This window comes from Labeo rohita, chromosome 15, assembly GCF_022985175.1.
Source record: "Labeo rohita strain BAU-BD-2019 chromosome 15, IGBB_LRoh.1.0, whole genome shotgun sequence".
Classification (NCBI taxonomy): domain Eukaryota; kingdom Metazoa; phylum Chordata; class Actinopteri; order Cypriniformes; family Cyprinidae; genus Labeo; species Labeo rohita.
Window position 1 is genome coordinate 28,277,694 of NC_066883.1, and position 27,985 is coordinate 28,305,678.

General features: G+C 35.9%; 1 long non-coding RNA gene across 2 annotated transcripts; it reads left to right on the forward strand.

Annotated features, from left to right (window-relative positions):
- Positions 1 to 591: 591 nt before the first annotated feature.
- LOC127176768 (uncharacterized) lies at positions 592 to 27,985 on the forward strand. 2 transcript variants are annotated; one of them, XR_007829149.1, is made up of 5 exons: positions 592 to 648; positions 6,936 to 7,049; positions 12,229 to 12,265; positions 22,591 to 22,666; positions 27,533 to 27,985. It is a non-coding gene; the product is annotated as an uncharacterized LOC127176768 (long non-coding RNA). The 2 variants fall into 2 exon arrangements; XR_007829150.1 differs by lacking the exon at positions 12,229 to 12,265.

Consider the following 27,985-nt stretch of genomic DNA (forward strand, 5'->3'; position numbering starts at 1 on the left):
AGGTAGGTGAAATATTATGCTAATATCTTAATACTGCTTGTACATAGCTTTAGTTTGTCAAAATATTCCTGCTTACTTAGTCCCTCGCTTTATGATTTAACAGCTTCTACACATTTTTTTCCTATGGTTTAGACAGCATAAATTAGCCGAACAACATATTCAGTAGTACATTAACCATGCAACCCATGCTGTTGTTTACATCTGAGTATCGCCAATATGGCCACGTATCTGGGTAACTGACCAAATTGTAATGTAAGTGCAAACCCTCTATTGCTGCCCAGAGGCATTTCAAACATGGCTGCCTTGAAGGGACTGGTTCTGTTCCTCTTCAAGTTAGCATTGCTTATCACGTTTCTAAACACAAGAACTTGTTTTGTGTGCAAAAAAATTAAGATAGTTTCACTTTGAAATGCGCATTCAGACAAGAATGCATCAAAATAAAATGTAGACTGCAAGGATTCATTCATAAAGCCATCCTTTCTAAAACTTCTTGAGGGTAAGTAAGGAGAGTCATTTAATTTTTTTTTCAAAATAGCATTGCATCATTTGTTGGCAAGAAGTAGACAGCGCCGAACCTTTATTTTGTGAGGATACAACATTTGCTTGCTCTGTGCAAACTCAAACCCACTGCTGCTGTCAGCAAACGAGGTATAAATTTTTACTGAGGTAAACTATTACAAAAATCTGTTATGCTTCAGCCAGCAGTTGGACTATAGTCTTTATTTCATTTTGATTGAAAGTTCATTGAGGCGTTTTGGTGAAGGTCAACAAGGATTAATTTGCTCCTGTTACATAAGAAGTTGACGGAGAGTCAGTCTCATTTATTGGTACATCAGCTAATTCGCATGCAAGACGTTTTGTGGAAATTCAGTTTAACATGTGTTTTTTATGTCTGTTGGAAGGAGGATCGCAGTTGGAGAGCTTGTGTTTTTTTCACACCAGTTTCAGTTGTTGACACACTCTCTTTGTGTTTGCTGAAGCTAAACACCACTGTCAAAGCACTCAGGCCATGTGGACTGTATTTCTGGACATAACAACTCTCATTCGAAGGCAAAATAGACTTCGTGAATGACTGTTATTTAATTGCAAGGCTTTTGTTGATGCATCATCAATTTTGTTAAATGTTTGTGTATGGCATCTGACGTTTTTCCCTTTGATGAGGTCAGTTTGTTGTGTCTGCACGGGTCAATATGGAGACACATTAAGCTTTTGTTGTGATGGTGCCTCTTAGAACAACTGGTCTGAGACTAATTTATTCTGACATACTGCTTTGATGGCTTTAAAAAGTCTTGTGGCCCTTCATAACAAAGTTAGCTTGAAAAGTAACCTTTTCGTCAACCTTTCCAAGGGGCTCGCTGGCTTTCTTCGCTGGGTAGGCCTGGCATGGGTTTTGAAAATGTAATGACAATAACGACTGTCGAATTTAATGGTTTTAGCAGAAGGGGAAGAAAAAGAGAGTCTATTTTGCCCTTTGTCTAAAGGGTTCTTTCATAACGATGCCGACCAAGCTTGGCAGACCCACAAAGACGGATATTTCTAGTCGCCAAGGGCCCCATAATGTGCTTTCTTTAAATATTGTCTAGATTTCCATCCATCAGATTGCAGCCCAGTCTCTTTAGTCCTATGAAAGAGAGCTTAAATGTCAAAATGAGACTTCATATGTACTTTTACATCTGTCATGTGAAGTGGATTCATTGTGGGGTGGGGTTTCCAACATTAGCTCCGCCCACTTCCATATTGGCACGCTCCGCAGAGACACAGCGACGTTTACAACCTCCAGAGGGCCTTTTCTCTTTCCTTCTGTCTTTTTGTGTGTGTTTTGTTTTTTCCTGATTTGCTTTCCAAAGTCTTGCCAGGCTACTTGCGTGACTAGAGGGAGCGAAAAAAGTGAGTCTTCAAAACCCATTGGCACGCAATCCCTAATCTATTTTTGGAGCGCGCTCCTTTTTTCTCTCAACTTTAGACACACACGAGAAAAAAAAAAACAGCCAGGGGAAGAGAGCCAATTGTAGGGTTGAAGGGGTCTGGTTCTCATTTCAGGCCGCCCTGCTTCCCTGTCTTGCCCTGCCAGAGCGAGAGCCACTGCAGAGAGGAGAGAGAGGCAGGCGGGCGGGCGGGCGGCTCGGGAGGTGAGCAACTGCGGCCCGGGCTTCAGGCCTGCCACTCAGCCACTGTCACTTAGCAACCACCTGCGGCTGGTTCTCATTAGTGGCTCCAGCTGCTTGTATTTCAGACTTCCACGCTTTGCTGTATTTTGATTCATTTCTTTTCTCTCTTTTGAAGGAAAAGTGTTTGCCGTGATGAAAATATGATGCTTGGTGTGCTACAATCACTCGCAATTCATTTTCATTAACTAGTCTGGCGTGGCTACTGGGTCCAAAGCTGACAAGGGCTAATTGATGACAATACTTATGATTTTGAACCCATGGACACTATTTTGTGGTCATGTATAGTCATCTAGCATATTTTCTTGGTTTCACTCAATGATAAATAACTCGATAACTGTGTAAGATCTTTTAGAGATCACTGTGTGACGTAAACAAGTTTTTAATAAAGCTATTGATTCATTCTGTGTCAACTCAACCAGCTTAATATTTTTTCTGAAGAAAGATAGACATATATAGTGATGAAAGCCATAATATTAAATGTCATAGAATGTTTTGGGCTGTACTAATAATTCGGACCAGGAGAAACATTTGGACTATTATAGACTGCCAAAAGTTATAACAAATCTAGAAGAAGAGTGCAAAAAACTGAGGAACAAAAGGTGTTTGTGGTTGGCCAAACTGAACCATGGTCTCCAAGGCAAGAATCTTGACAACTTTCATGTTTGTTTTTATCATTTCCAGTCAGGTAGGTGAAATATTAGGCTATTATCTTAATTAATACTGCTCGTACATATCTTATCTTACATGTTAACTTTAGTTTGTTAAAATATTGCGCCCATTCCTGCTTACTAAGCCCTTTTCCGCAGTTTGGACAGCATAAATTAGCAGAACAACGTATTCAGTGGTACATTAACCATGCAATTCATGCTGTTGTTTACATCCGAGTATCGCCAGTATGGCCGGACATCCGGATCCAAACTGTGACCAAATTGTGATGTAAGTGAAAAAATTTCAATATGGCTCTAGGAGTAAATCGTTGTGGGTCACTTTGCGAAAATATGATACTACTATTCTTTTAAAAAGGAATGTCTGAAGAAAAAAATAATGTTGAAACTAGAGTTACCTAAAATCTACATAGAGCTCATTGGGCAGAAAACAAGACTATAGTGAATTATAATAAATATTTTGGCAAGTTTAATTTATCATGCTGTATATTCAAATTGTGATGTACAAAACAACTGATAAGGCCAATTCACAGTGCACCGGCAAACTGCAATAGACGCGTTCTTCGAGTTTTGGCAGATCAGTGTGTTACCCCGTCACCATCTGTTGTCGTTGGTCTGTGCTTGTTTTCACAGACTGAACGTGATGAATCATCATTTGTCAGGTCTTGTAATGTCTGAGAAGTGACATACTGTACTCAGAAGGCTGTCACCATTGGTCAGTCAGTGTGGTGTGAATTGCCCAACAAGTGTAATGTAATCACATTCGGGGTTTACTTTATGTAGCACAAACATTTACTTAAATCAATCTATAAGTTACTGATAGAAATTAATCATTTTCATCATTTTTAAATCCACATGTTAGTTCAGTTTATTGTTCATTATATAATTATTTTGTTTAGGCTGCTTCTGTGTTTCCAAATTGGTATGCCATCGTTCAGGTACAAGTTTCCCAGGTACACTTGAAAGCAGCATAAGCACAACTTACATAGCAAAGAGAGGAAAGAGTTTTTGGCCCGGTTTCACAGACAGGGCTTAGGTTAAGCCAGGTTTAGGCCACGGTTCATTTAGGACATTTAAGTAGCTTTTATAAACATGCCTTAGATAAAAACACTACTGGTGTGCGTCTTCTTTAAGTTTCTTTAAGTTTCTTTAAGTTAAAACAACCTAGACATGCATTTTAGTTTGGGATTAGTTTTAAAAGAGAAGTCCTCTTCCAGAAGAAAAATTTACGGATAATGTACTCACCCCCTTGTCATCCAAAATGTTCATGTCTTTCTTTCTTCAGTCGTAAAGAAATTATGTTTTTTGAGGAAAACATTCCTGCATTTTTCTCCATATAATGGACTGATATGGTGCCCCGAGTTTGAACTTCCAAAATGCAGTGTATGTGTATGTGTATTCTGGTTCAAGACAGGGTATGTCGAAAAACTCTGATCATATTTTCTCCCTCAAGTTCAAAAATCATTTCAAAATCATCCTACATCGCCACAGAAGTTCCGACCCAGTCTTTGCAAAGTGAACATGCAAAGAAGATCAAAAACCCTTAGCAAAAAAGGTAAAACGGTGATATATAGGACGATTTTGAAGTTGAGGGAGAACATGAGATGGGAGTTTTTCACCATACCCTTACTGTCATGATCCAGAAAAAAAACAGGTAAGGTAGAGCAAGACAAGACGAGCGTTTAACATTAAAAAGTATATAAATTGTATTATTTTAATAAAAAATAACAGATCGTTTCGCTAGATAAGACCCTTCTTCCTTTAGAGCCCTTTAAAGCTGCATTTAAACTACATTTTGGAAGTTCAAACTCAGGGCACCATGGAAGTCCACTATATGGAGAAAATTCCTGAAATGTTTTCCTCAAAAAACAGTATTTCTTTACGACAGAAGAAAGAAAGACATGCATATCTTGGATGACAAGGGGGTGAGTACATTATCTGTAAATTTTTGTTCTGGAAGGGGACTTCTCCTATAAGCATTGTTTATGAAACCGGGGGATTGTTTTTGAATGCCATGTAACTAAATAGCTTGGCAAATGGTGTACCTGTAACATCTACCAGCAGGGGTTAAATGCACAATGTATAAATCATCACTTTCAGTGTGCTGAAGTAGGAAACCATCTTCTAAAAATCATCCATGCACTGTGATTTTAATGTAAGGAAGTGCATTATGTCTCATTTTTGAGGCCCAGAGGAGGTAAAAATTTTGCATACAAAATATATGCACACATCAAGTGTATGTTTGTCCAGTTCATGCACTCTGCTTATGCTAATGAAGTTGTTTTTAATCTAGTCGGGGATGTATTTTATTTTGCATTTGTTTTATTCATGGTTACCTATAGTATGCATCATTTTTACTAATAATTTCTAATTTATACTAAGTGACAGATGAACCCCAAAAAAGAGTCTGATTAGATGCACAGCCTCTGACATACACAAAGAAAATGAAATATATATATATATATATATATTTTTTTTTTTTTTACAAAGATGTAAAAGTTTAAAACCCATTTTTTTTTAATCCAAAATATTCACTATTATCCATTTTTTTCTTTAACGTGAAAGTAAGGCTATGGGTTAGGCTTGCGGTTTATTACCCGCTGTAGGGAAATAACGAGAAGAATAACAACGTGTAGTAAACGGTAAAACTGTTTGCACTACAAACCAGTATGCTCATAATTAAAATAATACGGTAAGACACCAATTTGCAATATTTAGCTGTTTTGTACAGCTAAAAATATCTGGACGCAGATCTTACAGGAAGAAAAAGGTGGATATGGTTAGTGTCATTTTAATATTTGTATTTAAAGCTGTTTTTTTATCCACCATCCACCATATCTTTTAGAGCAGACCTGTGACCCATTTTTAGGTCACGACCCACTACTTGAGAACCACTGTGCTGAATGATAGAAACCACTACTTAGTTTTCTTGTATGGCAAAAATTAACCCTTCAAATGTGTTTCCTTTCATAAACACTCTTTAGGTTCAGTTAAGGTGCTCTCTGATGACTTGTAAAAACATTTGCTTGATTAACTTGATTAAGCTGCAGCAACTAGTAGGCTATGTGTGAGGCTGTGCTGCATATATCAGCAATTGGCATAATACAAAAACAAATGACTGGGTGGAATAATAAACTTTACAGTCCTGTACTTACCTGTATATACTCTGTGTGCGCCCAGTGGACCATATATACGTGTGTATATTTTGCATGCTGTGCATCATGTGTATAATTTTAGAAACAAAAAAGATATTATAGAAAATATAAACCGTCTTTTATTGTTGCATTGTTATTCTTGAGCATATACCGTGTTGATCTAACTTTGCTGGGTTATTTTCCTTAGTCCTATATCTCCATGGGACTCTGGGTCTCAAACTGGATCAGAGCTTTGGGTTGGGGAAAGAGAGTGAGATTGATGGAGTGAACGCGGACGGCTTCCAGTCCCTTGGTGACGTGGAGAGAGGAGAGAAAACAGGAGAATGATTGTTTTGTTCTCTCTTCAGAGAAAGTGCTGCTGCAAACAGTCTAAACAGAGAGGAAAAAAGACATTAAACACTCTGATATCCCAGCTACTCCACTGGACAGCTGGTCATGTGACTCGGCAGACAACTTAATCCAGCCGCTCTCTAGCAAGACTGGAAGTAACCTAAATATGAATTTTCACAGAATAGGCTCTTTTATTCCTGTTGCCTTTTCCATGTGGTTATCGTCACACTGGCCTCCCAAAAGATAAAGAGCAGATCCAAAAATAGCATACCAGTTTTTTTTCCACTGCTGTATATAATAAATCACAGATGTAAATCTATAACTTCTAACTTAAGCAGATAGATAGACAGATAGATGAAAATGTTAATTCATACAATATTGACCAATATCTCTACTTTTTAAAAAATGTTGGTCATCAATTTTCACTCACAGACAAGACTTTATTTATATCTCATTACAATGTTACTTTTTTTTTAACAAAATATTGCATTTTATCTTGTATTTTTTTCCCTATTAATACTAACACAGTATATCATTGATAACAAATGATCCTGATTAACTCACGTGTTTGTTTCAATATACGGGAATGTTCATTTATGGAAATTCTAATTTTCCAGGGTGTGACTGAGCAATTATCCTGGGCTCCCCGTGAAAATGCCGCAACAAAGAGAATCAACAGTGGAAAATTAAGAACAATGCCAGAATCTCACTTGGACTGGTAATAAAACAAGGTAAGCCAAGTTAAACTTTATTTAATCACAGTCAGACCATTGAACACTGTCAAGAGTTACTCTAGAATGCTGTGCAAGTCAAAAAAAGCAGGGAAAACATGAGTTTCATGCTGAAATGCACCAATACAACAGTATTTAGAGGAGCAGTTGCTAACCAAGGAATCTAACTATTCTCAGAAATGACTACTATTGCTTAGTCTTAGATTACAGAGGTAGTAGAAATAGTACAAATGAAAATGACCCCATCATTTACTCACCTTAAAGCCATCCTAGGTGTATATGACTTTCCTCTTTCAGACGAATATAATCGGAGTTGTATTAAAAAATGTCCTGGCTCTTCCAAGCATTATAATGGCAGTAAAAGGGTGTTCTCATTAACAGTTAGAGGAAGCTAGAGAGTACGGTTTATAAAGTATTAAATATGGATATTTTTAATACGCAAATGCATCATTTCACTTCAGAAGACCTTTATTAACCCCCCAGACCCATGTGGAGCACTTTTTATGATGGATGGATGCACTTTATTGGACTTCAAAATCTCAACACCCATTCACTGCCATTATAAAGCTTGGAAAAGCAAAGACAATTTTTAATATAACTTCGACTGTATTCGTCTGAAAGAAAAGAAGTCACATTTACCAAGGTTGGCTTGAGGGTGAGCAAATAATGAGATAATTTTCATTTTTGGATGAACTATCCTTTTAATTATGTGTTTTAAACTCCTTAACTTACTGAATTTTGTCACTTAAATTTCCTTGAAATGTTGTGTTATGAATGTGAACGATACCTCTCATTGTTCCACTTATTGAGGAAGCTTTTTAATTTAAAAAAATCATTTTTTGATGAATGATAAAACTACCAAAATCGATTCCTAGGGATGACAACCCTGTTGAAAAAAAAAAACAGCATACGCTGGTTAGGTATGTTTTGAAGCATGGCTGCTGGTTTGAGCTGGATTAAGCTGGTCCTTAACTGGTCATGAGCCGGTTTAAATAACCATCTTATTACCAGCTAAGGACCAGCTTAAGCGCCCATTCACACAGAACACGTTTTTTCATTCCAATACGCTACTTTTCCATGTAAACGCATTTTTTTATGTAAAGGCGCTTGACGGACATGCATGACTGTGTTTTTTCCTACTCAAAACACACGTATTTGCCCATTTTGTTATGATTTTCGATTACTCCAAAGCTAAAACGTAAGTGCACGTTAAGAATTCACGTTTTTCTGGCAAATCACACGTCGAGAACATGCGTTTTGCTGTCAAATCGCACGCTTTTGATGTGTCCTAGTACAATCAGACCAGGTGTATATGAATACTATGGCTTACCATAGTGTATCAACTTAAAAGAATTTCAACTTTTACACGCAGCACCACTCATCAATGTCAGTTCCAAAGCAGTGGACCAATCAGAAGAACTCAGAAGCAGGGCAAGCACTGCAAGCTTCTGTTTACAGTAGCAAGTTGGCATGACAACTGTTTTATTTGACTGCAACATTGCGGAGGAGGCGCTCATAGTGTCTGCGTCCGGATACCCTGAATTATATAACATTTCTTCAAGCGATTATCACAACTTGTTTCTTAAAAAAAGAGCTTGGAGAGGAATATCTCTGTCACTGAATATTGTTGTTATTACATCACGTCTCAAAAGCGTGTCTCGAGACCCTCACGTTCTACGCTGCACTTTTTTAAAAAACCATTCCTGAGCGGTTAGTCTCACGTTTTTTGAGACTTTTTTGATGGCCCCTAAACCAAGAGGTATATAACTGCAGCCTGAAGATCTCCAAATGGGGCCGGGAACTCCAAAACGGGGTGGGCACTCCAAAATAGGGCGTGCCTTTCTCCATTTGACAGACAGGCACATGTCAAACAAGCAAAAATGTTTTCCCCCAATGCACTTCAGCCCAAACTCCACCCCACAGCTGATTTTATAGATTTATTGGCAGTGTTGATTACCTACACTATGCTACACAAATGCTAACCCCTAAACCTACCCCACACCTTTCCCTAACCTTAACCAGTGAAAGTGACTGCATGGCGGGATTGGCACTAAATAGCAAGGCAGATAAACAGTTAATACGATTATGTGATATGAGATTATCGGGCCGTTCTGTAACTTCCCAACCAGACCTCACTGGAAAATTTGACCTTTTTAGTTACATCCAGCATCACTACCCCCTCCTACCCTTGGAATTTCAAGAACCTGGACACCCTCGTTGCTTAAAACAAAGCGATAGAGTAAAACCTTTCCCCTGCGCTTCACTGGGACGGCTCGGGGGAGATCTCGTGGGTGATTCCCGTTTATATCATTAACCACTGTCCACAAGCTTTGGGGCTCTGCTCTCAATGAGCATATTTATTTATATAGCATAGTTTATTTTATTTGAGATCATCATGTTTAATTTATAAAGTTTAGTTTTGAAATGTAAGTCAATAACAATAGGCTGAAGCCAGAGCCAATGGGAAAAGTCTTTGTGCAACGAGACCCCGCCCCATTTTGGAGGTTCTGCCCACTTTTGGAATTCCCGCCCCATTTTGGAGATCTCCGGTCTGCAATTTTAAATACTTGCCTAAACCAGCCAAACAGTCATGCTTCAAAACATACCTAACCAGCATATGCTGGATTTTTCAACAGGAAAGACCTCAGAACACCTTAGCAACAACCTAGCAACCACCCACAACATCCTAGTATTGTGCCCACAAGTTTTGCACGGGCAAGCCTGACCCCTACAATGCTTCGTGAGATTTTTCTGCTGCTAATTACAAGAATTTATTTTGCACCTCTGATTGCATCTGTTTAAATCTTAATGAGGCCATCAGATACTCTTAGTTCTTAAGCTTTGCCTGTCAAACTGATGGCTTTCAGGAATTAAAGGCACATTTCAGATGAAACATGCTCTGGGGTGGGTTTTTTTTTTCTGCGCTCATGTGAAAGTCATAAAACAGGTTACTTGACTCCTGACTGTTTTATTACCAAATTCACAAGTGAAAATTTAAATGGTTTTGCGATAAAGTGAAAGGGAAAAAAATACATTAACCCTTCAAGAAAATAAATCTGCTCCAACTTCACAGTATCGCAGCTTGGAGCAAAGCCAACGTTTAATGACATTTTAAAAGCAATACAGACATGGAGGTTAGAATAGCGCTAAAATCAAGGGCTTAAAGGAGAACTCTTTGTATCCACGGTGGCTAACGTTTAATATGATTAAAAATCAGCTCAAAAATGGGATAGAAATAATAACTTGGTTACAGGCAGGGTGGGCTGAACTTAAGAAAGGTGTTAGTGAAGAGAGACGCCAACTGTGATTGGTCTTTGGAAAGGCCCTGTGAGAGAAATCCCATGGAGTCAGAGGTCTAATGTGTGGAATCGCTCAGCCAACATCAGGAGGGTACAGTAAGTGGAGGCAAGGCCACTGCGGAGGAATTTTTCCATCTACCTATTGACAGTGTTTGAGCTGCACAAATATGCTGTATTTTCTTAAGGAGCACTTATAGACTGTTTATGCTTCAGAAAAGATGAATAGGGTGCTGACAACAAATAGCATGCAATATCAATTTTAAACGGTACGCTTTGTAACCAGTAACAGAAGCTACCATCACTCATGCATAAAGACCGAATGCAGCAGAAGAACAGAAAGCAGAACCTTTTACAGTCTGATCAGACAAAATGCAGATCATGCTAATAATTGGTAGTGTTCGCAAGCGACTGAATAAACTTTAAGCTGTAATTATGACCAGTGCCTACCTACAGACATCTCAGTATTTTTGCAGGTTTTATGAAGGTAAATTTAAGACTTTTTGAAGACCTTTTGAGACTAATTTAAGCAATAAATTAAAGGGAACACAATATGTCAATATGTTCTCTAAATGTAAATGTCTAATCCACAATGATTTGAATTAGCAACACTTTTAAGTTTGAAAATGCAGATTTATATTACTTGTTTACAAAAAATGGCTTAACTATAATATGGAAATAACTTTTTTCTAATTACTATTTCTGATGACACTGCAAAAAAGGTAATGTTTTTTCTTAGTATTTTTATGTTTTCTAGTGAAAACATCTCTTTAAGATTCTATAATCAAGCTATACATTAAAAACTTTACTGTGAAATGGATCAAAATGGAAGTTATGCTTAAAACATAAATTTCTTAATTTAAACTTAATTTAAAAGGAAAACAAGTTTTCATACTTCATTGACATATTTGTTTTTGTTTAAAGCATAAACTGAATTTTGTTCAGTTTTGTAGATATCTAGACTTCATATTTACATTTTGCATCTCAAGCAGTGTATTTTGAATTAAGGATGTTTAGATATTTCTATTGGAAATCAAGAAAAATAAATTGGAGGATATCCATCTTTGTTATGGAATATGTTTGTTGGCTCACAGTTTTAACGTACATGTTTGCTTTAAATTGCTTTCAAGATTTGAGGTAAATCTGTTGTTACTTTCAGTATGGTTATAAATGTCACACAAAATTATATTCAAAACTCACAATAAACACTTTTAACATTGAATAAAGCACATAATCAGTACTTGAGATAATAATTGTCTTAGCTTGTATGTTGTTGCTCCAGCCGCAACGTCGCAGAAATAGAAAACTCCAATTAACAAGGAAAAGATACCTTTTTATCACGTAGTTGCGTCACAGGAAACGGTGTAAAACACTGTGTTAGACTTTCCGCTCTACTTTAAAAGCTCTTAAGGCCACCACTTGTGGAAGGGGGAATTTTTAAATGGATAGTTCACCCAAAAATAAAAATTCTGTCATTAATTAGGCCTACACACCCTCATGTCGTTCCAAACCCAAAAGACCTTTGTTCATCTTGTAGCTTCATAAAATTACTGTTGAATCACTGACGTCACATGGACTATTTTGACAACGTCCCTAATACATTTCTTTGTCTTGACCATGGTGCTTTCTGATTTCATAAAAAATATCTTAATTTGTGTTCTGAAGATGAATGAAAGTCTTACGGGTTTGGAACGACATGAGGGTGAGTAATTAATGACAGAATCTTCATTTTTGGGTGAACTATCCCTTTAAGATAGTTTTAACACCTGCAGAAACCCTGCAGCTGCTTTTTCACAAATCTGTTTGCACTATGTCAGTGTCTTATAATTAATATTCATGAGCAAAGCAGATACGTTTTATATTATTTCCTCTTCATATTTCAGATCATTCCTACACCCCTGGTTCTCCTGAGACGATATGGTGAGATGAATATTCCAGACCACACTTGGCATTTACTTACAAAATAATTCAGTCAAATAGTTGGACACCTCAACCACAATGAAGAGCTCTCCCAAATCCAAGCTTTGCTTGGGGCCCCAAAAATGATAAACCCGCCCCTTAGTAAGCTGATTTCTGTTTGGGGTGCAGTTGAAATGGACATTCAGCTAGCCAAATTCTTGAGATAGTTTCCACTCTTTCAGATATATTGCAATGTGAAGTCTCAGACAAGTGGAGAAATTTGAGGACTAAGCTCAGTTTTCTAACTGATGAGGTGAAAATAAAACTTAATTTATATTTGAAAGCGTATGTAAAGAAAATGAATGCAATATTGATAAATAGTAGTGAACCATATGCACTTAATATGTGCAATAGATTATAATTTGGCCTTCTTGTTTTCATATACTGAAATTTAGGAGGAATTGAGTATCAAACAAAAAATATTATATTACATTATATTATATTATACCTATTGCTGATATTATGGAAATTAACAAAATGTAAAATACAGTATATATAGATTTTAGTGTAAACTTTCAGTTTTTTATGTGCACATACAGTCTTTCATATGGTATGTTACCTTGCAGACACCAAAGAAGAAAAAGAGGTGAGATTTATAGTGCACCTTGGTCTAGACCCTGTTAACCGATCCCAGTTTCATGTCAGACACACTCTGCTCTCACATAAGCTTGTAAAACTTGGCAAACACAATGCAGTGCACATAGAGGTGAGACACCATTGCAGTCAGAACCATCTCCAGCAGAGCACTGGCCTTTTCATGCCTTCTCAATAACATTTTATACTGCTTCATACGGTTCCCATTCCCAAAGGGGCTCAGAGCTGGGCTTCAGCAATAGGGTGAGGGGAGGGAAGGCTGGGTGGCGGTTTGTTTGTCATTGACAAGTAGCCTGGGCCCACAAATTACGTGGGAACCTCAGAACTTTTGTTTATTCTCTGCCTGATAAAGGAAATCATTTTACATGCAGACAGGCAACTAAAACAATGCATGGAGGATGAGGAAAAACAAAACTTTGAGCATATGGAGAGCATGTGGGTGGAAAGTAAAACAAAGCTGAAAGACCAGAAAATGTGTGTGAAACACCTTAAAGGTTCACTGATTAGCACTTTTTCTGTTTAAATAAAAAAGTCAGGTTTTAATCACGCCATGAACCATGATTTGCTACTTAATAGCCAGTTGTAGTGAGAGTGACAACTGAGTACTCGATTTTAAAATACCCTCGACTGCATTTTGCCCCTGTCGAGTAACCGCAAAATACCAAAAGTGGCGCATTCCACAGAGGAGAATCCATTAAATGCATTTTTAGACCGTTTTCCAAAGCTGGATAATATATTTAACCCATTTAAAAAGCATAATACAGCATAATGCTAGCAGTAAATGCTGCTCCACACAAACAGTTATCATTTAAATGTGTGGAGCATCTCAAACTCCATCTCTTCATATTGTTGTGAGTTTGTGTTTATTATAACTTTAATCTGGGAACACAATGTGTGCCATTTTATGGTAAATTATTAATAAACCTACACAAGCACAGAGAACTTTCTCAATATGCTAATTGTTTGTCGCAATTTCAAAATAGAAGCTCAAACCCTCACTCTGAGTTTACACGTTTTGATGTCCACATAGTCAAGAAATTACAGTGGCTGTAGCATTTCTGTCATAAAGAAATAGCCCAATATTAAATTCGACATTTGAATTAAATGTTGTCAATATTAAACAAGAATTAGATTGCGCAGTAAAATGTAAAACAATCATAAGGCCATTGGCACCATCTGCAGTCATTTGTTATAATTCATAATGTACATTAGGTCTATTCAGGATTGCCAGGTTTTCACAATAAAACCCTCCAATTGCTACTCAAAACTAGCCCAGTTCCATTTTGGAGGGGGTCCTCCAGTAAAAATTGCATTCTGGGGGGAAAAATACACATTTTTGGTGGGGTTTCCCTAGTGAAATTTGCATTCTAAGGGTTAAATATAACATTATTGGATTCGCTTCAACCTGCAGACATGAAAAACAATCCACGGCAACGGTGTTAAAGTACCCTACAGGAAAATTGTGGACTTGGCAACATTGGTTCTGTTGTTTATATTGCGTTATGTATTTTAACAATTTTGTTCAATAAAACCATGATTACTTGCTTTTGATACTTTATTTGAACTAAATATTATTGACTCATTGCTATTTTATATGTATTATAAGTCATTTTAAAGGCTATTATTCACTTAAATCTTTTTATTCTAATCTGATTACTCAGATTACTCGATTACAAAAATAATCATTAGTGACAGCCAGTGATGGGAATAACGGCGTTATAAATAAACGGTGTTACTAACAGCGTTATTTTTTTCAGTAAGCAGTAATCAAACAAATTACTGCTTCCCCTGTTACAACACTGTTACTGTTACTGACAAGAAAATGGGGCGTTACTATAATTTATTATAATTTTATTTTTCAGTTCATCTGAATGGATGCACAGCATACCTGTATTTGACAAACCGTAAACTCTAGCGTGAAGGCACACGACTAAATTGTTGCTTTGTCTCACACACACGCAAAGAAAGATACAGAGCGAGAGAGTCTACCATGCAGGATTGACACGCTACGTGTAACAATATTCTTTGCTGTATTTTCCTGTCAAATTAACGGAGAAGTTTCTCCGGTAGTAGCAGAACTAATGCGCAAATGTCAGTCTCATTGGCTGGCACTCTGTTTTAATTTCAGCAAATCAGTTCGAGCGAACGCAGACAACATGATTAATATTCATGAACCCAGTAGCTCATTAATCCTTAGTGCATTTTATATTGTTGTTAGTAGTAGAATTCATAGTAGTTTTGTTATCTTTTCATTTGATTTTTATTTTTTTTCCCCTTTTTTACAGAGCACTAAATGGCAAACAATATCTTAAGCACCACCACCAGTCCTAAGTTCAGTCAATATGACAAATATGCATTCATCAATGGTTATTCTAAAGTTCTAATTGCTAAAGTTTAATGCTAAATTATCATAATGTCATATTATAATGCTTGACTGACTGATGCTAAGTGTACATTCAGATATTGTGCCATAAAGCTTTATATATCTGGTAAGCAAACTAAAAATTTCATTAATTAAGTTTAAATTTCATTCATTTAACATATTTAATATTGGGGACATCCAAGTTATTTGACACATTTGAACTTTTTTTTTTTTTTTTAAGTAAGACAATAGTTACTTTCGGGTAATTAGTTACTTTTATAATGATGTGACTCAGTTACTAACTCAGTGACAGCAGAGCATTTGATTGGTTAAATGAAATAAAAACTAATTTGAAAATAGCTGAACAGTATTTCGTATTCAAATTATTTGTTGTTGATACTCTAAACAAATACAAAAAAATTAATATGTTATTTTTTCAGGATTTTTTTGATGAACACAAAGTTCAAAACAGCATTTATCTGAAATAGATGAGTCATCATACCAGTAATATTTTAATACTTCAGCTTTGGGGTTAAAGGGTTTGTTTAAATCCGTATAACCCTAACTGTGAGCAGCAGCATTAGCAATGGCTTGAATGGAGAGGAAAACCTGGCAACCCTGTGATGAAACATAATAATGTGGCTTAGAGAAGTTAATGTGTTTTATCCTTTCAAAACTGACAATTAACGCGGTGTTTTTCTCTCTCACGCTACACTCCAAAACCAAAGGTGTTCTGTTCTTTGTTCAAGCTGAAGAGAGCGCCCAAAATCTGTCACAATCAATAATAGAGTCTGTTCGGCAAATTGATATGTTGCCTTTATCTTTAACGGCCCATACATTCGTACAACACCAGTGTGTCTTTAAACCCTCCACACCAAAGTTCATTCACTGGTGGTCCACAGTGGGTAGCGGTGTTACTGGTATCCTACATGTGCTTTAGGATCGTAAGACCACGTTTGATTGCCTTGATATGCATCTGGCAGACCTATAAAGAACGCAGATGTGGTTTGCTTTGTTTCATTTTAAACCTGGACACCATTGCTGCTAGTATGTACCATATCAAAGGCTGAGGGCACTGGGCCAAGCGCTATATCTTTTATGCCAATAAACCAATAACACACATGAAATTTATCAGCTCATGTTAAAGAGAGGCAGCCCTCTTGTTCTTGTACTACAGTGTTATTCTAGTGAAATTACAAGAATGTTTCATTCAAACCAACTTCCTCTCTCACTTCACGATTGCCTACAGAGCTGCGATCCTTCTTTGTTAAGAAGCAGAACCAAGGCTGTCACATCTCTACAAACCCATGCCAAACATCATCTGCCTGAGGGGTAATTGATTTTATTCTGTCTCGTTTTTAGGGAAGGTGTTAAATCGGTTTAGCAGACAGAATCCGTGAATGGAATGCAGCAAAGCAGCTTCAACTGTTGCTGACATCCATTACTGCAAAAAGCACATGCCAGCAAAGCACAAATCCTGCTCAGACTCTGCAGTAGGTGGCAATTTAACCATTACTGTAAGACCGAACAAATCCATTTGGATGAACTGAGAATTTAGAGTTCTTCAGGGTTAGCAAGATAAAATGTTTCTGCAAGATGTTTGGTCACAGTAATTGGTTTCAAAGTATAAAACAGCATTATATATAGGTTGATATATAATGGAAATGGAAATAATGGAAAAACGCTTGATGTGCTGCTGCAAACTCTCCACTTTTCATAATAAATTGTTGTAATTTATAGAAATACTTAGTTATGATTGGTCAATAGTGCCATTGAGCAATGAACTACCTGATCTCATGACGAAAACAAACCTGTGGGAACATTTTTGCAAGATACATACCAGTAAGTACATATCACTGCCGTTTCCAATAGAAATGAACACTAGAGGCGGTAAAAATTAAACAGCAAACACTCGCCAAATTACTACCCCCCTAGTATTGGTATTGGGTTAGGTGTGGGGGAGGGGTTAGGCAGGGGGTCGAAAACGGACACAACACCGGATGTAACAAGCTTGTGGAATCATTGGGTATGAATCCCATTAAAAACAAAAATGATGATGAAAGAGCTGAAAGATGAGAGATCGAAAAACAAGCTAAAATAGCATGCTAGCGATTGCGTTTTTACATCACATTCGCTTTAGTCATACTATCAGGTAGATTTAGGTGTAGTGCAGATGGTATGTTATTTTAAAACGCTGTGACATTTTAAAATAACATACCATCTGCACTACACCTAAACACTAGAGTTATAGCGCCACTCAATGAACATTTCAAGTCAGAACTGCAGTGACGTACAAAACCAACATCACAAAACGTACCATACAGTTGAGGTCAAAAGTTTACACACACCTTGCAGAATCTGCAAAATGTTAATCATTTTACCAAAATAAGAGGGATCATACAAAATGCGTGTTATTTTTTATTTAGTACTGACCTGAATGAGATATCTCACGTAAAAGACATGTACATATAGTCCACAAGTTTACATACTTTTGATTCTTAATACTGTGTTGCTACCAGAATGATCCACAGCTGTGTTTTTTTGTTTAGTGACAGTTGTTCATGAGTCACTTGTATGTCCTGTACACTTAAACTGCTCGCTGTTCTTCAGAAAAATCCTTCAGGTCCCTCAGATTCTTTGGTTTTTCAGCATTTTTGTGTATTGAACCCTTTCCAACAATGACTGTATGATCTTGAGATCCATCTTTTCACACTGAGGGAAACTGAGGGATTCATATGCAAATATTACAGAAGGTTCATATGCTCAGCCAGGGGTAAAAACTTTTGAATGGAATGAGGATGTGTACCTTTATTATTATTTGAAGCATCAGTGAGCGATTGAACCTTCTGTAATAGTTGCATATGAGTCCCTCAGTTGTCCTCAGTATAAAAATATGGATCTCAAGATCATACAGTCATTGTTTGAAATGGTTCAAATACACAAAAATGCTGAAAAACCAAAGAATCTATGGGACCTGAAGGAATTTTTTAGAAGAGCAGCAGGAAGTTTAACTGTTCAGAACAAACAAGGGACTCATGAACAGCTATCACTAAACAAAAAAAAACACAGCTGTGGATCATTCAGGTAACAACACAGTATTAAGAATCAAGTGTATGTAAACTTTTGAGCGGGGTCATTTTTATAAATTCAACTATTATTTTCTCTTGTGAACTATATGTAAACGTCTTTTATGCGAAATATCTTATTCATATCAGTACTAAATAAAAATATAACGTGCATTTTGTACGATCCCTCTTATTTTAGTAAAATAATTAACATTTTGGAGATTCTGCAAGGTGTATGTAAACTTTTGACCTCAGCTGTAAGTACGTTCATCTGTTCCAGGGGGGAAAAAAAGAACACTCTTTTAGCGCCACTCAGTGAATATTTTGCTTCGAATATGTCACGAAACATATTTTACATCTTGCGAAAAAGTTCCCACAGGTCCGTTTTCATCATGAGATCAGGTTGGCAATGAAATATAGTGCTTGCTCTCGTTTTCCGTGCCTTTGGGATTTTTAAAATTCTTTTTTTAAAGTGATATAAGACATGAATCAAACCAACCAGCTTTGATGTGAACAAACCATTATAACCTTTTATTTGCTGCGAAAACATGACTTTGAAATCAGACAAAAACACAAAGGTTCGACTATTGAATTAATGGCTTTAATGAGGGAATTAACTATATCTCATAAAGCATTGTGGATAAATTAATAAGAATGGAGAAATATAAAATGATTAACAAAGCTGTTGATAAAATAGAACATCGATAAAATAGTCCATGTGACGACAGTGGTTCAACTGCAATGTTATGAAGCTTTGAGAACACTTTTTGTGCACAAAGAAAACCAAAATAATGACTTTATTTAATAATTTCTTCCATGTCAGTTGACACACGTTCACACCTCTGTTTATCAAAAAAGCCTCAGCGCATCCGGGGTCTACGTTGAACACTAACAGGGAAGAGAAGAAATGGTTAAAGTTGTCATTTTTGTTTTCTTTGTGCGCAAAAAGTATTCTCGTAGCTTTATAACATTAAGGTTGAACCACTGATGCCACACTATTTTAACGATGTCCTTACTACCTTTCTGGACCTTGAACATGGTAGTTGTGTTGCTGTCTATGCAGGGTTAGAAAGTTCTCGGATTTCATCAAAAATATCTTAATTTGTATTCCGAAGATGAACAAAAGTCTTACAGGTTTGGAACGACATGAGGGTGAATAATTAATGACAGAAGTTTCATTTTTGGGTGAACTAACCTTTTGAATGCAAGTTTAGCATATTTTTCGAGAATATTTTCTTTCTGCATCGCCTCAGCGAATGTTTTGCAGGTTAAAGCGAAAGCACTAATCCTTGAAAAAAGAACCTTTTTAAGCCTAATAATGACTTTCTTCGGTGCACAGATTTTGTCCTTTGTAAGCAACTCTCTCTCTCTGACATATACAAGATCTTACCCTCATTCTGTGTTCTTTTGCCTGCACTCATTTTTTCCGCAGACATCTAGTGTTTATCAGTCCAGCGCAAACCGACCCGAGTCATATTCTTTCGGAACTGAGAGGGTCATAAGACACTCGCTCTCCCTTAGAAAAACAGCATGTTTTGAGACGAGATGACTAAGATAGTGTGAAGTATTTTCCTCTGCTTTGAAAATAGGAATATTGTCTCTTTTATGTCCTGTGAAAATGAGATGTCCTCTCTATGGCTCTCTGAATCTGCATGCAGTCTAGAAAGTGTCTGTTCTCTGACGCCAAACACAACAGCCTAGCGTGATGTAAATCGCATGAGGTGACAGAGGCAAAGGAAGACGCATGTCTGAGCTGTCAAGGCCAGACATTTCCATTAATAGCCTGTCGGGGTGCCTTGTATTCATGGGGAAACTCTCCAAAAGAATGGAAATGAAAGATTTCCCTATCTGAAATACTGCTTGGCCTTTTACAACGACGCTATAAATGTAACTGAATGCTATGGTGATGTATTGGAAAGAGCGGGGTAAGATGAGACATTTAGGAAGGAACTACAACCCATGTGCACCCCTGTGAGACCTACTCAGGTAGAGGGTTATAAACTTCTGGTCAACACCAGAACGTGTGTTTGGCTTGTTAAAGTCACTTGTGAAAAATAGCAAGTGCTTATGCAAGTCTCAAGCACTTTATCATGCTAGAAACAATCTTAAAATGGCCGAAAACGACAGAACTGGGTCCGCAGGTGGTGTGTAAAATAGGTGAACTCTGGGAGAAGTATCCTCATTTTGGCTGGAATTAATATAATGACTTTATCAGTATGATCCCCCTCCCCATTTCCCGTTTCCTGCTTTTATTAAGTTTAGGTTTTAGCTAAAACTGAAAACTGGCCTTAGACCAATGCTTCAGAAATGTTATATATAATTTGTTCACAGAGGCACAGAAAGCTTTGGATCTACAGGGATCATGACCTGAAATAAATCAGTCGTAGTGTTGTAATGTCAGTTACCCTGCTGGGAAACAACATGGAGATAATGATGCAGTGATACTGCGCAAGACAGGAAAGTGTGATATCACATTATGTGAGAAACTTCTCGTGTTCTCACCCACAGGGACGTCTCACGTCATATAATATCTGTGCATACATTGAGATTTATTTAACTAATGTGTCTGAATCATCTGATATGACTGGGAAAACTCTCTTTGGAATTATTTATTTGTTTACGTTGGGTTATTTTATTTTATAAATATTATTTTATGTATGTATATTTATCATCTATTTATTAGTTCATTTTATAAATAATACATTTTATTTTATTTTATTTTATTTTAATGTAATTTCCTGCCTTCCTTCCTGGAAACATTGATTTCCTTTACTCCATAATAAACTTTGTAATGCTTTATATTATCAGTATATTTATCTTCTATTTATTTATTTTTTTTTTTTTTTTAATAAATAAGAAATTATTTTATTTTATTTTATTTTATTTTATTTTATTTTATTTCATTTTATTTTATTTTATTTTATTTTATTTTATTTTATTTTATTTTATTTTATTTTATTTTATTTTATTTTATTTTATTTTATTTTATTTTATTTTATATCCTGCCTGGAAAACTTGATTTCCTTTACTCCATTAAAACGTTGTGTCATGCTTTGTATTATTTTTATTTATTTATTTATTTTTAAATAAATAATCAGTTGTTTATTTTATTATATTTTACTCCATAAAATGTTTGTGTCATGCTTTGTATAATCAGTATATTTATCTTCTGTTTATTTTATTTTATTTTATTTTATTTTATTTTATGCATGTATATTTATCATCTATTTATTAGTTCATTTTATAAATAATACATTTAATTTAATTTAATTTAATTTAATTTAATTTAATTTAATTTAATTTAATTAAAAGGAAACTTGATTTCCTTTACTCCATAAAAACTTTGTCATGCTTTATATTATCAGTATATTTGTCTTCTATTTAATTTTTATTTATTTTTTATTTTTATAAATAATAAATATTTTTATTTTATTTTATTTTATTTTATTTTATTTTATTTTATTTTATTTTATGCATGTATATTTATCATCTATTTATTAGTTCATTTTATAAATAATACATTTAATTTAATTTAATTTAATTTAATTTAATTAAAAGGAAACTTGATTTCCTTTACTCCATAAAAACTTTGTCATGCTTTATATTATCAGTATATTTGTCTTCTATTTAATTTTTATTTATTTTTTATTTTTATAAATAATAAATATTTTTTTTATTTTATTTTATTTTATTTTATTTTATTTTATTTTATTTTTTTATTTTATTTTATTTTATTTTATTTTATTTTATTTTATTTTATTTTATCTTATCTTATCTTATCTTATCTTATCTGCCTTCCTTTCTGGAAACCTTGATTTCCTTTACTCCATACAAACTTTGCGTCCTGATTTGTATTATCAGTATATTTATCTTCTATTAAATTTTTATTTATTTTAAATTGTTTATTGTTTATTTTATTTTTACTATTGTTTATTTTACTTATTCTATTTACTTACATAATGCATTTCTTTTATTTTATTTTTCTTCCTTCCAACCACCAATTTTCCTTTACTCCATAAAAGGTTTGTGTCATGCTTTGTATTATATCAGCATAATTTAAGTGAAAAGTTTAGTTGAAAAAATTACCCTTCATTTCAGAATGTCCTAATATTTAGTTCACCTTTGGCTGTAATAACTCCAGCATTCACGCTGCATAAACTTCACAAGTTTATGTAAAACCTATCATTTTTTAAATTTATTTTCTATCATAACGTTACTTAGTTTCCAGCTTTTTCAAAATCCTAATGCTTTCTGTTCACTTCCAGGTTTAAATCAGCTCACAAACATCTGGTCTGAGGACAGTTTCTTCCAGCAAGGATTCTGGAAGTGACTTCGGCCAAGGTCAGGAGAAATGTAGTAAATATAATGAGTAAGCACAGAATGCATTCTCCTATTACTAATACGGGAAAGTGCAAGGTTGGGCGGCACACGCAAAAACAGACACACTGTGCATTCAATAAAATTTACGGGCAGCTGAGGAGATATTAAACAAGGTAAAAGGAGGGGTAAGAGGGTAAAATGTAATTCGTCATTGAAGTACCAGAGAAAATGAGCGATGTAAAAGGAAAAAAAAACCAACAAATGCTCATTGGAAAAAAAGAGAATAAATTCAAGATGGTGGACGAGTCATCAAATTAAATGTTGATTGTTTCTTTGCCACGTTACTTCTTTAACAGGGCGGTCAGGCAGAATTGTGTTCTGTAAGGCTATGAGAAACATTAATTGCGTGCAGTCAGAGCAAAGCAGCGCAAATAGTTAAAAAACATGGCACACACAGCTCAGATTACTGCCTGTAACTTCACAGGACGTGGCCGCCTTTAAATTCCCTGCATCTGCCATTGCGTGCAAGCCATGTCTGCAGACGCTGGGAGCCAACCACAACTAGTATTCACAGAAAACAAAATTAACACTTAGGATATTATACTAACAACCCCAACAGGATTTATGATGCCTAAATAGTTTTTTATACAAATTTGCGGCCTCTTTTTGGTCGTCTTTTGATTATGCAGGTGAAATTAACAGGAAGAGTCATAGTGTTACCAGCAGGTTGGTGGAGCTGCTTGTTATTGGGGTTTACAAGCCACTGTCACGACACACTGGGTCAAACGGTGGCTGTGGAAACTTTAAATGGAAAGGGTTTTGATATGCTGAATGAAGGAAGGATTAGAGATCTCTAACACTGAAAATGAGTGTTTTCAGATTATGGACCGTTTTAATATTAAGGTCATAAAGATGTTTTTTACAAGATGTAATATAAGTCTCAGGTGTCCCTAGAATGTGTCTGTGAAGTTTCAGCTCAAAATACCCCACAGATCATTTATTATATCATTTTGAAAATGCCTATTTTGAGTGAAAGCAGAAACACGCTGTTTTTTTAATGCATGTCTCTTTAAAAACGTACAGATAATTTACTCACCCCTTTGTCATTCAAGATGTTTGTGTCTTTCTTTCGTCAGTCGTAAAGAAATTATGTTTCTTAAGGAAAACAGGAGAAATCTACTTATAGATTGAACTTCCAAAATGCAGTTTAAATGAAGCTTCAAATGGCTCTATATGACCCCAGCTGAGGAAGAATGGTCTTATTTTAGCAAAATGACTGGTCATTTTCTAAACAAATTGACAATTTATATATTTTTTAACCTTAAATGCTCGTCTTGTCTCGTCTCTGCGATGCACATGCATAGTAATCTGAGTCAATAGTTAGGGTATGTCGAAAAACTCCCATCTCATTTTCTTCTTTAACTTCAAAATCATCCTTGCGTTACTGTTTTACCTTTTTTGTAAAGGGCATTTGATCTTCTTTGCATGTTCACTTTGTAATCACTGGGTCAGTTCTTGCAGCGATGTAGGATGATTTTGAAGTTGGGGAAAAAACGAGATGGGAGTTTTTTGACATACCCTAAATGCCTTGAAAACAGAGTTCACGCAGACGTAGACAAGAAGAGCATTTAAGGTTAAAAAGTATAGAAATTGTTAATTAGTTTCGAAAATAACCGACTGTTTTGCCAGATAAGACCCTTCTTCCTTAACTGGGACTGTTTAGAGCCCTTTGAAGCTCCATTTAAACAGCATTTTGGAAGTTCAAACTTGGGGGCACCAAGTCCACTATATGGAGAGAAATCCTGAAATGTTTTCCTCAAGAAATACAATTTCTTACCGACTGAAGAAAGAAAGATATGAACATCTTTGATGACAAGGGGGTGAATTATCTGAAAATTTTTGTTTTGGAAGTGAACTGCCGCTCCCCGCTGCCTTTTCCAGAATAGAGTGGGGTAACTATAACGTCACTTTGTAGGCCGATCGGCTGTTAGAATCACACTGGTTCCCTTGACAAAAAGCCCCTAGGATTTTTCCCATAGGCTTTTGGATCATTGCAAAAAATAGGTTCTGTGTTCAACCATAGTTCATGAAATTTACACGTCTTGTCCATTAAGATAATCTTCACAAAATAATAGAACTTCTTTTGAAACCTAAATAAAAGCGTAAGAACTATGAGCTACACTACCACGGTCGCTCACCTTCAACGTCACCACCACCATGTTTCTGACAACTTTTTCAAACTTATTTTTAACATGTTTGGTGAAAAGGATTTACTCTATATAAATTTTAATCCACACTTCATGAACCTTTTTATATATTCTGGAATAAATGCAGAACTAGAGTCACACTAAAACTGAAATAAGACATAATAAATAGCATAGTGAATAAATGAAATAACCATAACTAAAGGGCATATGAAAGCACGTATTTCTGTACATTTTGAAATAAGGTGCATTAAAAGTCAATAGATCCTTGATACTATTCGATACAATTCTAGTGCTTCTAATCTATTAAACAACAACAGAGCAAGTGAGTTAAAAAGTATATAAATAGTCATTTTGTTTAGAAAATGACAGATCGTTTCGCTAGATAAGAGCCTTCTTCCTTGGCTGGGATCATATAGAGCCATTTGAAGCCGCATTTAAACTGCATTTTGGAAGTTCAAATTTGGGGGCACCATTGAAGTCCACTATATGGAGATAATTCCTGAAATGTTTTCCTCAAGAAACATAATTTCTTATCGACTGAAGAAAGAAAGACATAAAATGCTAACTTGTTTACAAGTTTTTGCCTACAAAGTGACGTCACTTCCCCCATTCTATAGGGCTGTCTTTACAGCTCCTACCTCAGATACTCTGCCAAAAACACCTGTCTGGTTCAAATCATGTGTTTTAAACCGTATTAGTTTAAACTTCTGATATATGGTTTCCTCAGCACATGCGCACAGAAAGCGGCTGTCACACGGCATTTTAATACTAAATATATACTATTTAATACTAAACTAAACTAAGTTTAGTACTAAACTTAGTTCATGTCTAAACTAAGCTCATGTCTTTCATGTCTTATTGCGCTTAAATTGTCAAATGCACACAAGTTAAAAACACATGAGATAGAAAAACAATCGATTATGTCTGTAAAGGTAAACAGCTGGGAAAGAAATCACAGCAGCTTAATATACAGTAAATAAATCAATAAATCCACTGCTCTCGTGTCTCCTTGGAGGCTGGGACTCTAAATAGTGTTCTGTAATTCTCTGTTCAGGCAATGACAGAACAGTTACCATGCTTTGCTTCAACTTTTGGCGTAAGAACTGATACAGTGTTGTCACATGCGAAAACACAATGACGCCGCCGTGGGTGGAAACGTGCAGTTTAAGGGGCAGTAATATAATAAGATCCCCTTCCTACGTCACGAGAGGAGCGAAATCTGAGCGGCTCTGGGTTTTTTCACATGCTTGCATCCTTGCAGTTACTGGGTTGTCCTTTGTCACATTTTTTTGGGTTGGTAGATACTCTGGGGATCCGATTATAGCACTTAAACATGGAAAAAGTCAGATTTTCATGATCATGATACCTTTAAAAAGATATTTAGTGAAAGCATTTTTACATTTTTGGGCGAACTTTCCCTTTGAATGTCCTAATATGAAATAAAATATGTGAACATGAAATAATTTAGTCATGCTGTCCACGTTTACAACATGCAAGCTTATATAGGGCTGTGGGTGGCATCGAAGCAACCACAAATTCAAGGGAAAACATGTTAATTGCTTAAAGCAAACAAGCAAGAGACAATGGCTTTCTGGTCACGAACCGTTTTCCCAAGTGAAAGTCTGTGTGGTTTCTTGGTATCTCTAGTCCCAGACTAGAAATTAGGGGGGGATAGCAAAGTATAAATTTTTCAAAAGACTGGTCTATGATAGTGAACCGTGCAATTTCATCCCTGTTTTAGACTTTTTTTGTGTGTAGTTCAGGTCCCTATGGAGATTCTAGAGAATAGCAAGTACAGAAGAAAAGATAAAAAGACACACTATGAAAATAATCTGTCGTCTTCCTTTGAGCCAAAACCAATTTCATTAATATTAAAAAAAAAAGCTGTATACATAAACACAGTATTCCTGGCAAAGAGCCGTGTAGTATTCACATAGAGGAAGCTAGCTGTGGTAAAACTCATCTTCTTGTAAGCAGCCCTGAATAATTTTGCCTTCAAACTGTTCCACCATGTCATTATAACATGAAATGGGCAGAAGTTCTGCTTACAGAATTGACTTTTTGCTTTCTCAGAATTCTCACGACAAAATGTCACTACACAGAACTGGAAAACCAATATTGTTGATCAGTTATGAAAAGCCACAACACTCCACAGTTTCTGGAATGCCACTAGCTACTTTTTCTTAATTCTTGGTCAAATGATAATAATTTCCCAGCATAAACTCACTCAGCTGTGGTTCTTCTCACCATAGCTATAACTCTTGCTAATTCCAGCTGGATTAAACTGTGTCTGAAATCCACCCAATTTAGCTCTGAAATATAGTTGCCTAATGGATGATAGCCGACATGGAAAATAACATCACTGTAATTTTTCGCCAAGATCTGAAAGAGAGAACAGCTGCTCTGAAAATTGCCTTGCTCTTCAAATTTCAAAGTGATCTTCCCTCTTAAGAGAATCTGCAAGCTGGAAAATCAGCATTGATTATTAATTCAGCTACTATAGGGTCACTTAAGGTGAGATTGCATGAAAAATTAATTGATTTTCTAATTTAATTACATTTTTTTATTTTATTTTATTTTCACAGGGAAAAAAAATGGCTTACTAAATAATGACTTTTCCTTTGTTGCACTGACTTAAGGATTACGTTGTTGTTTCTCTCTTTTCACCTTGTGTTTTCAGGAAGAGGTTTGGTGTTTGATGTTCACAGTCACGCATATCATGGATCCATAACAATGACGAATTGCACTCAGGCTGATTCAACAGCAAGCAAGAGGAAAAAAGTTGACAGTTTGTTTGAAATGGCACATTACAAAAACTATAAAAGGACCAGGTCCATATGCTACACGGTGTAAACACGGAGCAATGTTTGTAATTATTTTGCTTGGGAATAATGACATAGCAGGCAAGAAATCTAGAGCATGGTGTGTTGCCATGTTTTCTTTCTTGCTTCTCTTTGAGGTCCTTGTCTCTGTGCCTTGATTGCAGTCGAGGAACTCAGAAAGGGCTGTGTGAGGACGAACCGCTGGCCAACATCTGGAGGTGCATTTAATGATCATTAAAAGCGTGACGGGATATTTACTGAATGGGAGGAAAAGAGTGGGAAGCTGCAGAAGGCACGGAATGGCTCGGTAA